Source organism: Anomaloglossus baeobatrachus, chromosome 8 (genome assembly GCF_048569485.1).
Source record: "Anomaloglossus baeobatrachus isolate aAnoBae1 chromosome 8, aAnoBae1.hap1, whole genome shotgun sequence".
Classification (NCBI taxonomy): domain Eukaryota; kingdom Metazoa; phylum Chordata; class Amphibia; order Anura; family Aromobatidae; genus Anomaloglossus; species Anomaloglossus baeobatrachus.
Window position 1 is genome coordinate 159,779,036 of NC_134360.1, and position 15,542 is coordinate 159,794,577.

The following is a 15,542-nucleotide window of genomic DNA, read 5'->3' on the forward strand; positions in this document are numbered from 1 at the left end:
TAACTAAGCCATTATACTAGCAAACAGTCAGTGTATCTAGTGGCATCCTAAACGTGGCTATTGTACTTTTGTCTAGTCACACTATTGCAAAGATATTTGCAGCACGTCTGCCTGCATTGCACACTCAAACTTTTTTAAACTCAGCCATTATACTAGCAAACACTCAGTGTACCTAGTGGCATCCTAAACGTGGCTATTGTACTTTTGTCTATTCACACTATTGTAAACATATTTGCAGCACGTCTGCCTGCATTGCACACTCAAACTTTTTTAAACTCAGCCATTATACTAGCAAACACTCAGTGTATCTAGTGGCATCCTAAGCGTGGCTATTGTACTTTTGTCTAGTCACACTATTGCAAAGATATTTGCAGCACGTCTGCCTGCATTGCACACTCAAACTTTTTTAAACTCAGCCATTATACTAGCAAACACTCAGTGTACCTAGTGGCATCCTAAACGTGGCTATTGTACTTTTGTCTATTCACACTATTGTAAACATATTTGCAGCACGTCTGCCTGCATTGCACACTCAAACTTTTTTAAACTCAGCCATTATACTAGCAAACACTCAGTGTACCTATTGGCATCCTAAACGTGGCTGTTGTACTTTTGTCTATTCACACTATTGGAACGATATTTGCAGCACGTCTGCCTGCATTGCACACTCAAACTTTTTTAAACTCAGCCATTATACTAGCAAACACTCAGTGTACCTAGTGGCATCCTAAACGTGGCTATTGTACTTTTGTCTATTCACACTATTGTAAACATATTTGCATCACGTCTGCCTGCATTGCACACTCAAACTTTTTTAAACTCAGCCATTATACTAGCAAACAGTCAATGTACCTAGTGGCATCCTAAACGTGGCTATTGTACTTTTGTCTATTCACACTATTGTAAACATATTTGCAGCACGTCTGCCTGCATTGCACACTCAAACTTTTTTAAACTCAGCCATTATACTAGCAAACACTCAGTGTACCTATTGGCATCCTAAACGTGGCTGTTGTACTTTTGTCTATTCACACTATTGGAACGATATTTGCAGCACGTCTGCCTGCATTGCACACTCAAACTTTTTTAAACTCAGCCATTATACTAGCAAACACTCAGTGTACCTAGTGGCATCCTAAACGTGGCTATTGTACTTTTGTCTATTCACACTATTGTAAACATATTTGCATCACGTCTGCCTGCATTGCACACTCAAACTTTTTTAAACTCAGCCATTATACTAGCAAACAGTCAGTGTACCTAGTGGCATCCTAAACGTGGCTATTGTACTTTTGTCTATTCACACTATTGTAAACATATTTGCAGCACGTCTGCCTGCATTGCACACTCCAACTCTTTTTAACTAAGCCATTATACTAGCAAACAGTCAGTGTACCTAGTGGCATCCTAAACGTGGCTATTGTACTTTTGTCTATTCACACTATTGGAACGATATTTGCAGCACGTCTGCCTGCATTGCACACTCAAACTTTTTTAAACTCAGCCATTATACTAGCAAACACTCAGTGTACCTATTGGCATCCTAAACGTGGCTATTGTACTTTTGTCTATTCACACTATTGGAACGATATTTGCAGCACGTCTGCCTGCATTGCACACTCAAACTTTTTTAAACTCAGCCATTATACTAGCAAACACTCAGTGTACCTAGTGGCATCCTAAACGTGGCTATTGTACTTTTGTCTATTCACACTATTGTAAACATATTTGCAGCACGTCTGCCTGCATTGCACACTCAAACTTTTTTAAACTCAGCCATTATACTAGCAAACACTCAGTGTACCTATTGGCATCCTAAACGTGGCTGTTGTACTTTTGTCTATTCACACTATTGGAACGATATTTGCAGCACGTCTGCCTGCATTGCACACTCAAACTTTTTTAAACTCAGCCATTATACTAGCAAACACTCAGTGTACCTAGTGGCATCCTAAACGTGGCTATTGTACTTTTGTCTATTCACACTATTGTAAACATATTTGCATCACGTCTGCCTGCATTGCACACTCAAACTTTTTTAAACTCAGCCATTATACTAGCAAACAGTCAGTGTACCTAGTGGCATCCTAAACGTGGCTATTGTACTTTTGTCTATTCACACTATTGTAAACATATTTGCAGCACGTCTGCCTGCATTGCACACTCAAACTTTTTTAAACTCAGCCATTATACTAGCAAACACTCAGTGTACCTATTGGCATCCTAAACGTGGCTGTTGTACTTTTGTCTATTCACACTATTGGAACGATATTTGCAGCACGTCTGCCTGCATTGCACACTCAAACTTTTTTAAACTCAGCCATTATACTAGCAAACACTCAGTGTACCTAGTGGCATCCTAAACGTGGCTATTGTACTTTTGTCTATTCACACTATTGTAAACATATTTGCATCACGTCTGCCTGCATTGCACACTCAAACTTTTTTAAACTCAGCCATTATACTAGCAAACAGTCAGTGTACCTAGTGGCATCCTAAACGTGGCTATTGTACTTTTGTCTATTCACACTATTGTAAACATATTTGCAGCACGTCTGCCTGCATTGCACACTCCAACTCTTTTTAACTAAGCCATTATACTAGCAAACAGTCAGTGTACCTAGTGGCATCCTAAACGTGGCTATTGTACTTTTGTCTATTCACACTATTGGAACGATATTTGCAGCACGTCTGCCTGCATTGCACACTCAAACTTTTTTAAACTCAGCCATTATACTAGCAAACACTCAGTGTACCTATTGGCATCCTAAACGTGGCTATTGTACTTTTGTCTATTCACACTATTGGAACGATATTTGCAGCACGTCTGCCTGCATTGCACACTCAAACTTTTTTAAACTCAGCCATTATACTAGCAAACACTCAGTGTACCTAGTGGCATCCTAAACGTGGCTATTGTACTTTTGTCTATTCACACTATTGTAAACATATTTGCAGCACGTCTGCCTGCATTGCACACTCAAACTTTTTTAAACTCAGCCATTATACTAGCAAACACTCAGTGTACCTATTGGCATCCTAAACGTGGCTATTGTACTTTTGTCTATTCACACTATTGGAACGATATTTGCAGCACGTCTGCCTGCATTGCACACTCAAACTTTTTTAAACTCAGCCATTATACTAGCAAACACTCAGTGTACCTAGTGGCATCCTAAACGTGGCTATTGTACTTTTGTCTATTCACACTATTGTAAACATATTTGCATCACGTCTGCCTGCATTGCACACTCAAACTTTTTTAAACTCAGCCATTATACTAGCAAACAGCCAGTGTACCTAGTGGCATCCTAAACGTGGCTATTATACTTTTGTCTATTCACACTATTGTAAACATATTTGCAGCACGTCTGCCTGCATTGCACACTCCAACTCTTTTTAACTAAGCCATTATACTAGCAAACAGTCAGTGTACCTAGTGGCATCCTAAACGTGGCTATTGTACTTTTGTCTATTCACACTATTGGAACGATATTTGCAGCACGTCTGCCTGCATTGCACACTCAAACTTTTTTAAACTCAGCCATTATACTAGCAAACACTCATTGTACCTATTGGCATCCTAAACGTGGCTATTGTACTTTTGTCTATTCACACTATTGGAACGATATTTGCATCACGTCTGCCTGCATTGCACACTCAAACTTTTTTAAACTCAGCCATTATACTAGCAAACACTCAGTGTACCTATTGGCATCCTAAACGTGGCTATTGTACTTTTGTCTATTCACACTATTGGAACGATATTTGCAGCACGTCTGCCTGCATTGCACACTCAAACTTTTTTAAACTCAGCCATTATACTAGCAAACACTCAGTGTACCTAGTGGCATCCTAAACGTGGCTATTGTACTTTTGTCTATTCACACTATTGTAAACATATTTGCAGCACGTCTGCCTGCATTGCACACTCAAACGTTTTTAAACTAAGCCATTATACTAGCAAACACTCTGTGTACCTATTGGCATCCTAAACGTGGCTATTGTACTTTTGTCTATTCACACTATTGGAACGATATTTGCAGCACGTCTGCCTGCATTGCACACTCAAACTTTTTTAAACTCAGCCATTATACTAGCAAACACTCAGTGTACCTAGTGGCATCCTAAACGTGGCTATTGTACTTTTGTCTATTCACACTATTGTAAACATATTTGCATCACGTCTGCCTGCATTGCACACTCAAACTTTTTTAAACTCAGCCATTATACTAGCAAACAGCCAGTGTACCTAGTGGCATCCTAAACGTGGCTATTATACTTTTGTCTATTCACACTATTGTAAACATATTTGCAGCACGTCTGCCTGCATTGCACACTCCAACTCTTTTTAACTAAGCCATTATACTAGCAAACAGTCAGTGTACCTAGTGGCATCCTAAACGTGGCTATTGTACTTTTGTCTATTCACACTATTGGAACGATATTTGCAGCACGTCTGCCTGCATTGCACACTCAAACTTTTTTAAACTCAGCCATTATACTAGCAAACACTCATTGTACCTATTGGCATCCTAAACGTGGCTATTGTACTTTTGTCTATTCACACTATTGGAACGATATTTGCATCACGTCTGCCTGCATTGCACACTCAAACTTTTTTAAACTCAGCCATTATACTAGCAAACACTCAGTGTACCTATTGGCATCCTAAACGTGGCTATTGTACTTTTGTCTATTCACACTATTGTAAACATATTTGCAGCACGTCTGCCTGCATTGCACACTCAAACTTTTTTAAACTAAGCCATTATACTAGCAAACACTCTGTGTACCTATTGGCATCCTAAACGTGGCTATTGTACTTTTGTCTATTCACACTATTGGAACGATATTTGCAGCACGTCTGCCTGCATTGCACACTCAAACTTTTTTAAACTCAGCCATTATACTAGCAAACACTCAGTGTACCTAGTGGCATTCTAAACGTGGCTATTGTACTTTTATCTATTCACACTACTGCAAATCTATGTGCAGCACCTCTGCATGACAACCTCCTGCTCTGTTTTTAATAAGCTATAATGATAGCACAAAATACTGCCATTTAGTGGCATCATAGAACTGGCTGTTGTATTCCATTAGTGCCCCACTGGTGACAAGCTATTTCTAGCACCTCTACATCACACCCTCATGCACATTTTGCTACGCTAATGTTATAGCAAACTCATGGAATTCTTTGCTGCATTTGATAATTCGGAGGGATAGAAAGTCAGGCTTCCTTTAGCTTTTCCTTCTGTTCATAGACAGCATCTCCAAGAGCAATTTCCCCTCCACGTCTAAGTGTGGAGAGGCAACTAGTTCCGAGGGTCATGTAGGTAGTGCAGCAAGAAGGCGCTCATGTGTCTTGTGCATCCAGGAGGACCAAGTCCTTGGTGTGTTGGTGGCAGAGAGGTGAGAATCGTGCCTCCTTCCTCTGCCCTCTCCCCACAACCTCGCACAACCGAAATGTGAGCAAGCTCTCACTCATCTGCTGAGTCTTCCATGCCCATCGCCAGTTCGTCCTCCATTTCTTCATGGGCTCCTGCACTTTCATCAACACTTTTTGCTGATACTATGCGCCCTTGTTAATCCCTCTCCCTCACCATGACTGCCGCATAGGTGCCGCTGACCATCTGGACCTCGTAGATCTTGTTATCCCTTCCGCATATGACTCCTCCTGTACTTCCTCCCCTTCCTCTTGTCCCAACACCTGACTCCGAATAATAATTACAGTGTGCTCCATCATGTAGATGACCAGAATTGTCACGCTGAGAATGACATTGCCAGTGCTAAACATCTTCGTCGACATTTGTGAACTGTGTAGCAGGGTGCATAGGTCATTGATCTGACACCACTCCAGCAGCGTGATCTGCACCACCTCTTGATCAAGTTATCCCAGGCTATATGTCATACCATATTTCAGCATGGCTCTGCGGTGCTGCCACACACGCTGCAACATGTGCAGATTCCAATTCCTGCGTGTCGGAACATCGCATTTCCGGCGTTTAACTGCCAGACCCTAAGACTTCCGGAGTGATGAAAGTTGTTGAGCTGCTGTGTGCGCACGATGGAAGTGAGCACATAGCGAGCGTGCCTGCTGCACAAGTCCATGTAGGCCGTGATGGTGTTTTAAAAATTGCTGGAGAATTCGGTTCAACACGTGAGCCATACAAGGCACGTGTGTCCCATTGCCCTGAGGATGGCCCGCAGCCAGGTTTGCATCATTGCCGCACACGGCTGTTAAGTCACCAACGGAGTCCGCTCCGTCAATTTGTACTCCGGTCGCCAGGTGACAACGTGTTCCTTTCATGAATAGTGCTGATGATGGGAGAGTAGTCGATGCCAGCGGCGCAGGTAGACGCAGGTTATGCTCACCCACTGGGCTGCATTACCTTGACAGATGCAGAATCTCTGGCTGAATGTAGCTGGTGGGTATCTCACAGATGAAATACCATCATTCAGCTACAACCAATGGGAAGACACCACACCCTTTTTTATGCCCATCCTGTCTGCAGACCACTGCCAGACATAGCTATGAACCTCTGGTTAATTTTACCCCCAGTTCAGTTTTATGATTTTGTGTGCTTGTTACCTGACTACTTTTCCTGCTTGCTGTTTATGTACCTTGTTGGCCGATCCGCATTTCACCTCTGCTTGTTTTCTGATTAAGTCCTGGCCGTCCCATTGTGTTCCTGTTCCTCAATTAATGTTTTGACCCTGCCTGACTACTATTCTCTGGAATAGCGGTGTGACTCACATTTCCCATACATTTCAAAGTAAAACTTTGACCGCCTGATGGCATTGAGCTCTGCTGCCAGCATAGTAAGGAGGTGTGTGGTAGTCCTTGTGCGCAGTTGCAAGGAAGGGTGGCCTGACCACACAGGGTTTGCGCCAAGGTGGAGGACCCACACGAGGTTGAAGAGGCAGAAGCAGTGTATTAACTTCTACATACAGAAGAAGGATTGAAACAACTCGTGGGGACGGCAAGACTTGTACAGCAGACCCTTCTTTATCTCTCACCATAGTTTGCCAGTGCCCAGTCAGTGACATGTAATGACCCTGTCTATGCTTACTGGTCCAAGTATCTGTGTTGAAATGCACCCTGTCGCACACAGATTTTCTCAAGGAAGTGGTGATGTTGTGTGCGACATGCTGGTGTAGCGCGGGCATGCTTTTCTTGGAGAAGCAGTGGTGATTGGGCATCTGGTACTGGGGCACAGCGACAGACATAAGGTCTGTAAAATCCTGTGTGTCCACTAGGCGTAAAGGCAGCATTTCTGTAGCCAACAGCTTACAGAGGGATAGAGTCAACCACTTAGCTTTGTCATGGGTCGCAGTAAGTGGCCTTTTATTTGACCACATCTGAGGGACAGAGATCTGGCTGCTGTCTGTAGACGGTGTTGAGTAGGGTGTCCCTGGAAAAATGCAGGTTTGTGAGGAAAGTGCAGGCGGAGACATGATGTTGCCTTCATCTTGCCTTCAGATCTGTTCATCTTGTATCATTTTTAAAAAACACAGCAAGCAAGGGTTACTCCAAGCGGAGTCTACCTTTTTTCCAAAAATTGGGCACACAGACACCCCATCAGTGGCAGCACTTGTTCCCTAGTTGCAAACAGGATGTTTTGATTTGCATCAAGCACATTCAAAAATACGCCATAATTAACCGTCCCCAGCATGACACCGGGGTAGGTAGATAAAGTCTTTGCTGAACCATGACTTGGTCATCTTGGCTCCTTTTAAAAACAATGTAAGCAAGGGTTACTCAAAGCGGAGCCTCCCTTTTTTCCAAAAATTGTGCCCCACACACACCCACCCATTCAGTGGCAGCAGTTGTGCCATAGTTGTACACTTCACAGCTAGATTTGCATCAAGCACATTCCAAATCCACAAGCATTTACTCTCCCCAGGATGACACAGGGGTTGTAAATTCCTTCTGGATCCATGACTTGTTAATTTTGATGAACGTCAGTCTGTCCACATTGTCACTGGACAGACGCGTGCGCTTATCTGTCAGCACACACCCAGCAGCACTGAAGACACGTTCAGAGACAACGCTGGCAGCTGTACACGACAAAATCTCCAAGGCGTAACTGGATAGCTCTGGCCATTTTTCTAGATTTGAAGCCCAAAATGAGCAAGGCTCTATTTGCAAAGTCATGGCATCGATGTTCATTTGTAGATACTCCTGTATCATCCTCTCCAGCCGTTGACTATGTGTCAGACTTGTTGTCTCTGGTGGCCTTGCAAAGGAGGGTCTAAAAAAATTATGAAAAGATTCCATTAAATTGCTGTTACCAGCACCAGATACGGTCCTACTGGTACGTGTAGACTGTTGAAGATGACGAGACCGTCCCATGTTTGTCAAGTTACAACTGGGAGATTCCCTCCCTGCACCTGCACGGTTGTTTGGTGGAAAAGCGGATCTAAGATCGAGTAACAGCTTCTGCTGATACTCCTGCATAAGTGCGTCCCTTTCTATGGCTGGAATTATGTCACTAAATTTGGACTTGTACCGGGGATCTAATAGTGTGGCAAGCCAGTAGTCATCATCACTTCTAATTTTGACAATACGAGGGTCATGTTGGAGGTAGTGCAACAAGAAGGCACTCATGTGTCTTGCGCAGCCATGCGGACCATGTCCACGCTGTGTTTGTGGCATAGAGGTGCTAACCGTTCTTTCTTCCTCTGGCATCTCCCCCCAACCTCTTTCAACTGAAATTTGACCAAGGTCTCCCTCATCCGCTGAGTCTTCCATGTCCATGGACAGTTCGTCCTCCATTTCTTCATGTTCTCCTGCACCTTGCTCAACATTTCGCCTGCTACCATGCGCCCTTGTTGATCCCTGTCCCCCATGGTCCCATGCCTGCCGCGTTGGTGATGATGAACGTCTGGACCTTGGTGATGTTGTTGTGTCTTGCGCATATGAATCCTCCTGTAGTTCCTCCCCTTCCTGTTGTCCCACCCCCTGACTCCGAATAGTGTTTAGCGTGTGCTCCAGCATGTAAATGACTGGAATCGTCATGCTGATAATGGCATTGTCAGCGCTAAACATATTCGTCGCCATGTCGAAACTGTGCAGAAGGGTGCCTAGGTCCTTGATCTGAGACCACTCCATCAGGGTGATCTGCCCCACCTCTGCATCTCGTTGGCCCAGGCTATACGTCATGACGTATTGCACCAGGGCTCTGCGGTGCTGCCACAGTCGCTGTAACATGTGGAGAGTTCAATTCCAGCGTGTCGCCACATTGCATTTCAGGCGATGAACCGGCAGGCCGAAAGACTTCTGGAGCGATGCAAGTCGCTCAGCTGCGGCGCTTGAACGGCGGAAGTGAGCAGACAGTTTTCGTGCCCTGTTCAGAAGGCCATCTAGGCCGGGATAGTGTGTTAAAAATTGCTGGACGACAAGGTTCAACACGTGAGCCATACAAGGTACGTGTGTCACCTTGCCCAGGCGAAGGGCCGCACCCAGGTTTGCAGCATTGTCGCACACGGCCTTACCAGGCTGCAGGTTGAGTGGAGACAACCATTTATTAAACTCGGACCGCAGAGCTGACCACAACTCCTCAGCTGTGTGACTCTTATTCCCAAGACATGTCAAGCTAAAGACCGCCTGATGCCGTTGCGCTCTGCTGCCAGCATAGTAATGAAGGGTGCGTGATTCCTTCTGCGCAGTGAGAACGCTGGTGGCCTGACCAGGCAGGCTTGGGGCGGAGGTGGAGGACCCAGATGAGGTGGAGGATGCAGAAGCAGTGGCGGAACTTGGACAGACAGAGGATTGACACACAAGTCGTGGGGACGGCAAGACTTGTGCAGCAGACCCTTCACCATCTATCACCATAGTTACCCAGTGGCCAGTCAGCGACATGTAACGTCCCTGTCCATGCTTACTGGTCCAAGTATCGGTGGTGAAATGCACCCGTTCACACACAGAGTTTCTCAAGGAAGCGGTGATGTTGTGTGTGACATGCTGGTGTAGCGCGGGCACACCTTTCTTAGAGAAGTAGTGGCGACTAGGCATCTGGTACTGGGGCACAGCGACAGACATAAGGTCTCTAAAATCCTGTGTGTCCACTAGGCGGAAAGGCAGCATTTCGGTAGCCAACAGCTTACAGAGGGATAGAGTCAACCTCTTAGCTTTGTCATGGGTCGCAGGAAGTGGCCTTTTATTTGACCACATCTGAGGGACAGAGAACTGGCTGCTGTGTGTAGACGGTGTTGAGTAGGGTGTCCCTGGAAAAATGCAGGTTTGTGAGGAAAGTGCAGGCGGAGACATGATGTTGCCTTCATCCAACGTTGGTGCTATCGATGTTTGAGAGAGCTGTACACAATCACTTGTTTCCCCTTCCAAACCAACTGACGACCTACCAAGCAAACTGCCTGTTGCGGTTACAGTGGTGGAAGTTGTGGGTGGAAAAACAGGTGTGACAGCTGTCCCCACAGTCCTAGAAGATGACGAGCGCAAGGAATGCACTGGAAGGGGCAGGCGGTGGATGGTTGGCTCCGCTAGGCCGCATTGCAGCACGGTGAGCTTCCCACCAGGCCATATGATATTTATTCATGTGACGATTCATGCAAGAAGTTGTCAAACTGCTGAGGTTTTGACCTCTAGTAAGATAACCATGCCAAATGTTACAGATCACATAATTTGGGCGATCTTTTTTTATGTCAAAAAAGGACCAGGCTAGGCAAGGCTTAGAGGCCATGCGACCTGTTGATCCACCCCGAATAATGCTCAGAGGCAGAGTGGTGGCTGAGGATGCAGTTGTAGACGTGCTACCAGTGCTCCGACTGTGTCCAGGAAGGCGCAAGGTTACTTCGACGTCGGTTGCATCCTCCTCCACCGCCTCTGTTGACCTCCTCGAGTGTCTGACTGTGGGTTGACAGTAGGTGGGATCTAGAACTTCATCATCAATTGTTGTGTTTGCACTCCCCTCCCCCTCAGACCGAGCCTCTTCTTGCCCTGACCGAATATTTAAGTTGTCATCCCAATCGGGTATCTGCGTCTCATCTTCATCAGTATGTTCCTCATTGTCTATAACCACAGTTGTTGGAAAGGCAGAATTTTGGTAGCCAACAGTTTGCAGATGATGAAAGTCAACCTCCAAGCCATGTCATGCCCTTCTAAAAGCATGTAAAACACAGCGAGGGGACTCCAACCACAGTCTCCCTCGTTTCCACTAACTGGGCCACACACACCCCACTTGACTGGCATCGGTTGAGCCCCCTTTTGAAAAAGAAAAAGATGCTTTGCATGAAGCACTCTCAAAAATACGCGTGCCTTTCCCGTCCCCTGGCTGACCCAGGGGAAGAAAAGTCCTCAGAGCCATGACTTGTTCATCTTGGTTCTTTTAGAAACACAGCGAGGGGACTCCAACCACAGTCTCCCTCGTTGCCACTAATTAAGCCACACACACCCCACTTGACTGACATCAGTTGATGCCCCTTTTCAAAATGAAAAAGATGCTTTGCATGAAGCACTCTCAAAAATACGCGTGCCTTTCCCGTCCCCTGGCTGACCCAGGGGAAGAAAAGTCCTCAGAGCCATGACTTGTTCATCTTGGTTCTTTTAGAAACACAGCGAGGGGACTCCAACCACAGTCTCCCTCGTTGCCACTAACTGGGCCACACACACCCCACTTGACTGGCATCGGTTGAGCCCCCTTTTGAAAAAGAAAAAGATGCTTTGCATGAAGCACTCTCAAAAATACGCTTGCCTTTCCCGTCCCCTGGCTGACCCAGGGGAAGAAAAGTCCTCTGAGAGCCATGAATTGTTCATCTTGGTTCTTTTAGAGACACAGCGAGGGGACTCCAACCACAGTCTCCCTCGTTTCCACTAACTGGGCCACACACACCCCACTTGACTGGCATCGGTTGAGCCCCCTTTTGAAAAAGAAAAAGATGCTTTGCATGAAGCACTCTCAAAAATACGCGTGCCTTTCCCGTCCCCTGGCTGACCCAGGGGAAGAAAAGTCCTCAGAGCCATGACTTGTTCATCTTGGTTCCTTTAGAAACACAGCGAGGGGACTCCAACCACAGTCTCCCTCGTTGCCACTAACTGGGCCACACACACCCCACTTGACTGGCATCGGTTGAGCCCCCTTTTGAAAAAGAAAAAGATGCTTTGCATGAAGCACTCTCAAAAATACGCGTGCCTTTCCCGTCCCCTGGCTGACCCAGGGGAAGAAAAGTCCTCAGAGCCATGACTTATTCATCTTGGTTCTTTTAGAAACACAGCGAGGGGACTCCAACCACAGTCTCCCTCGTTGCCACTAACTGGGCCACACACACCCCACTTGACTGGCATCGGTTGAGCCCCCTTTTGAAAAAGAAAAAGATGCTTTGCATGAAGCACTCTCAAAAATACGCGTGCCTTTCCCGTCCCCTGGCTGACCCAGGGGAAGAAAAGTCCTCAGAGCCATGACTTGTTCATCTTGGTTCTTTTAGAAACACAGCGAGGGGACTCCAACCACAGTCTCCCTCGTTGCCACTAACTGGGCCACACACACCCCACTTGACTGGCATCGGTTGAGCCCCCTTTTGAAAAAGAAAAAGATGCTTTGCATGAAGCACTCTCAAAAATACGCATGCCTTTCCCGTCCCCTGGCTGACCCAGGGGAAGAAAAGTCATCTGAGAGCCATGACTTGTTCATTTTGGTTCTTTTAGAAACACAGCGAGGGGACTCCAACCACAGTCTCCCTCATTGCCACTAATTGGGCCACACACACCCCACTTGACTGACATCAGTTGATGCCCCTTTTCAAAATGAAAAAGATGCTTTGCATGAAGCACTCTCAAAAATACGCGTGCCTTTCCCGTCCCCTGGCTGACCCAGGGGAAGAAAAGTCCTCAGAGCCATGACTTGTTCATCTTGGTTCTTTTAGAAACACAGCGAGGGGACTCCAACCACAGTCTCCCTCGTTGCCACTAACTGGGCCACACACACCCCACTTGACTGGCATCGGTTGAGCCCCCTTTTGAAAAAGAAAAAGATGCTTTGCATGAAGCACTCTCAAAAATACGCATGCCTTTCCCGTCCCCTGGCTGACCCAGGGGAAGAAAAGTCCTCAGAGCCATGACTTGTTTATCTTGGTTCTTTAAGAAACACAGCGAGGGGACTCCAACCACAGTCTCCCTCGTTGCCACTAACTGGGCCACACACACCCCACTTGACTGGCATCGGTTGAGCCCCCTTTTGAAAAAGAAAAAGATGCTTTGCATGAAGCACTCTCAAAAATACGCTTGCCTTTCCCGTCCCCTGGCTGACCCAGGGGAAGAAAAGTCCTCTGAGAGCCATGACTTGTTCATCTTGGTTCTTTTAGAGACACAGCGAGGGGACTCCAACCACAGTCTCCCTCGTTTCCACTAACTGGGCCACACACACCCCACTTGACTGGCATCGGTTGAGCCCCCTTTTGAAAAAGAAAAAGATGCTTTGCATGAAGCACTCTCAAAAATACGCGTGCCTTTCCCGTCCCCTGGCTGACCCAGGGGAAGAAAAGTCCTCAGAGCCATGACTTGTTCATCTTGGTTCTTTTAGAAACACAGCGAGGGGACTCCAACCACAGTCTCCCTCGTTGCCACTAACTGGGCCTCACACACCCCACTTGACTGGCATCGGTTGAGCCCCCTTTTGAAAAAGAAAAAGATGCTTTGCATGAAGCACTCTCAAAAATACGCGTGCCTTTCCCGTCCCCTGGCTGACCCAGGGGAAGAAAAGTCCTCAGAGCCATGACTTGTTTATCTTGGTTCTTTAAGAAACACAGCGAGGGGACTCCAACCCCAGTCTCCCTCGTTGCCACTAACTGGGCCACACACACCCCACTTGACTGGCATCGGTTGAGCCCCCTTTTGAAAAAGAAAAAGATGCTTTGCATGAAGCACTCTCAAAAATACGCGTGCCTTTCCCTTCCCCTGGCTGACCCAGGGGAAGAAAAGTCATCTGAGAGCCATGACTTGTTCATTTTGGTTCTTTTAGAAACACAGCGAGGGGACTCCAACCACAGTCTCCCTCGTTGCCACTAATTGGGCCACACACACCCCACTTGACTGATATCAGTTGATGCCCCTTTTCAAAATGAAAAAGATGCTTTGCATGAAGCACTCTCAAAAATACGCGTGCCTTTCCCGTCCCCTGGCTGACCCAGGGGAAGAAAAGTCCTCAGAGCCATGACTTGTTCATCTTGGTTCTTTTAGAAACACAGCGAGGGGACTCCAACCACAGTCTCCCTCGTTGCCACTAACTGGGCCACACACACCCCACTTGACTGGCATCGGTTGAGCCCCCTTTTGAAAAAGAAAAAGATGCTTTGCATGAAGCACTCTCAAAAATACGCTTGCCTTTCCCGTCCCCTGGCTTACCCAGGGGAAGAAAAGTCCTCTGAGAGCCATGACTTGTTCATCTTGGTTCTTTTAGAGACACAGCGAGGGGACTCCAACCACAGTCTCCCTCGTTTCCACTAACTGGGCCACACACACCCCACTTGACTGGCATCGGTTGAGCCCCCTTTTGAAAAAGAAAAAGATGCTTTGCATGAAGCACTCTCAAAAATACGCGTGCCTTTCCCGTCCCCTGGCTGACCCAGGGGAAGAAAAGTCCTCAGAGCCATGACTTGTTCATCTTGGTTCTTTTAGAAACACAGCGAGGGGACTCCAACCACAGTCTCCCTCGTTGCCACTAATTGGGCCACACACACCCCACTTGACTGACATCAGTTGATGCCCCTTTTCAAAATGAAAAAGATGCTTTGCATGAAGCACTCTCAAAAATACGCGTGCCTTTCCCGTCCCCTGGCTGACCCAGGGGAAGAAAAGTCCTCAGAGCCATGACTTGTTCATCTTGGTTCTTTTAGAAACACAGCGAGGGGACTCCAACCACAGTCTCCCTCGTTGCCACTAACTGGGCCACACACACCCCACTTGACTGGCATCGGTTGAGCCCCCTTTTGAAAAAGAAAAAGATGCTTTGCATGAAGCACTCTCAAAAATACGCGTGCCTTTCCCGTCCCCTGGCTGACCCAGGGGAAGAAAAGTCCTCAGAGCCATGACTTGTTCATCTTGGTTCTTTTAGAAACACAGCGAGGGGACTCCAACCACAGTCTCCCTCGTTGCCACTAACTGGGCCACACACACCCCACTTGACTGGCATCGGTTGAGCCCCCTTTTGAAAAAGAAAAAGATGCTTTGCATGAAGCACTCTCAAAAATACGCTTGCCTTTCCCGTCCCCTGGCTGACCCAGGGGAAGAAAAGTCCTCTGAGAGCCATGACTTGTTCATCTTGGTTCTTTTAGAGACAGAGCGAGGGGACTCCAACCACAGTCTCCCTCGTTTCCACTAACTGGGCCACACACACCCCACTTGACTGGCATCAGGTGAGCCAATTTTCAAGATGAAAAAGATGCTTTGCATGAAGCACTCTCAAAAATACGCGTGCCTTTCCCGTCCCCTGGCTGACCCAGGGGAAGAAAAGTCCTCAGAGCCATGACTTGTTCATCTTGGTTCTTTTAGAAACACAGCGAGGGGACTCCAACCACAGTCTCCCTCG

General features: G+C 46.6%; 1 protein-coding gene across 5 annotated transcripts in view; it reads right to left on the reverse strand.

Moving 5' to 3' along the window:
* PTPRC (protein tyrosine phosphatase receptor type C) overlaps positions 1–15,542 on the reverse strand; it is a 297,791-nt gene that overhangs the window by 157,079 nt on the left and 125,170 nt on the right. The gene's annotated exons all lie outside the window — the stretch shown is intronic.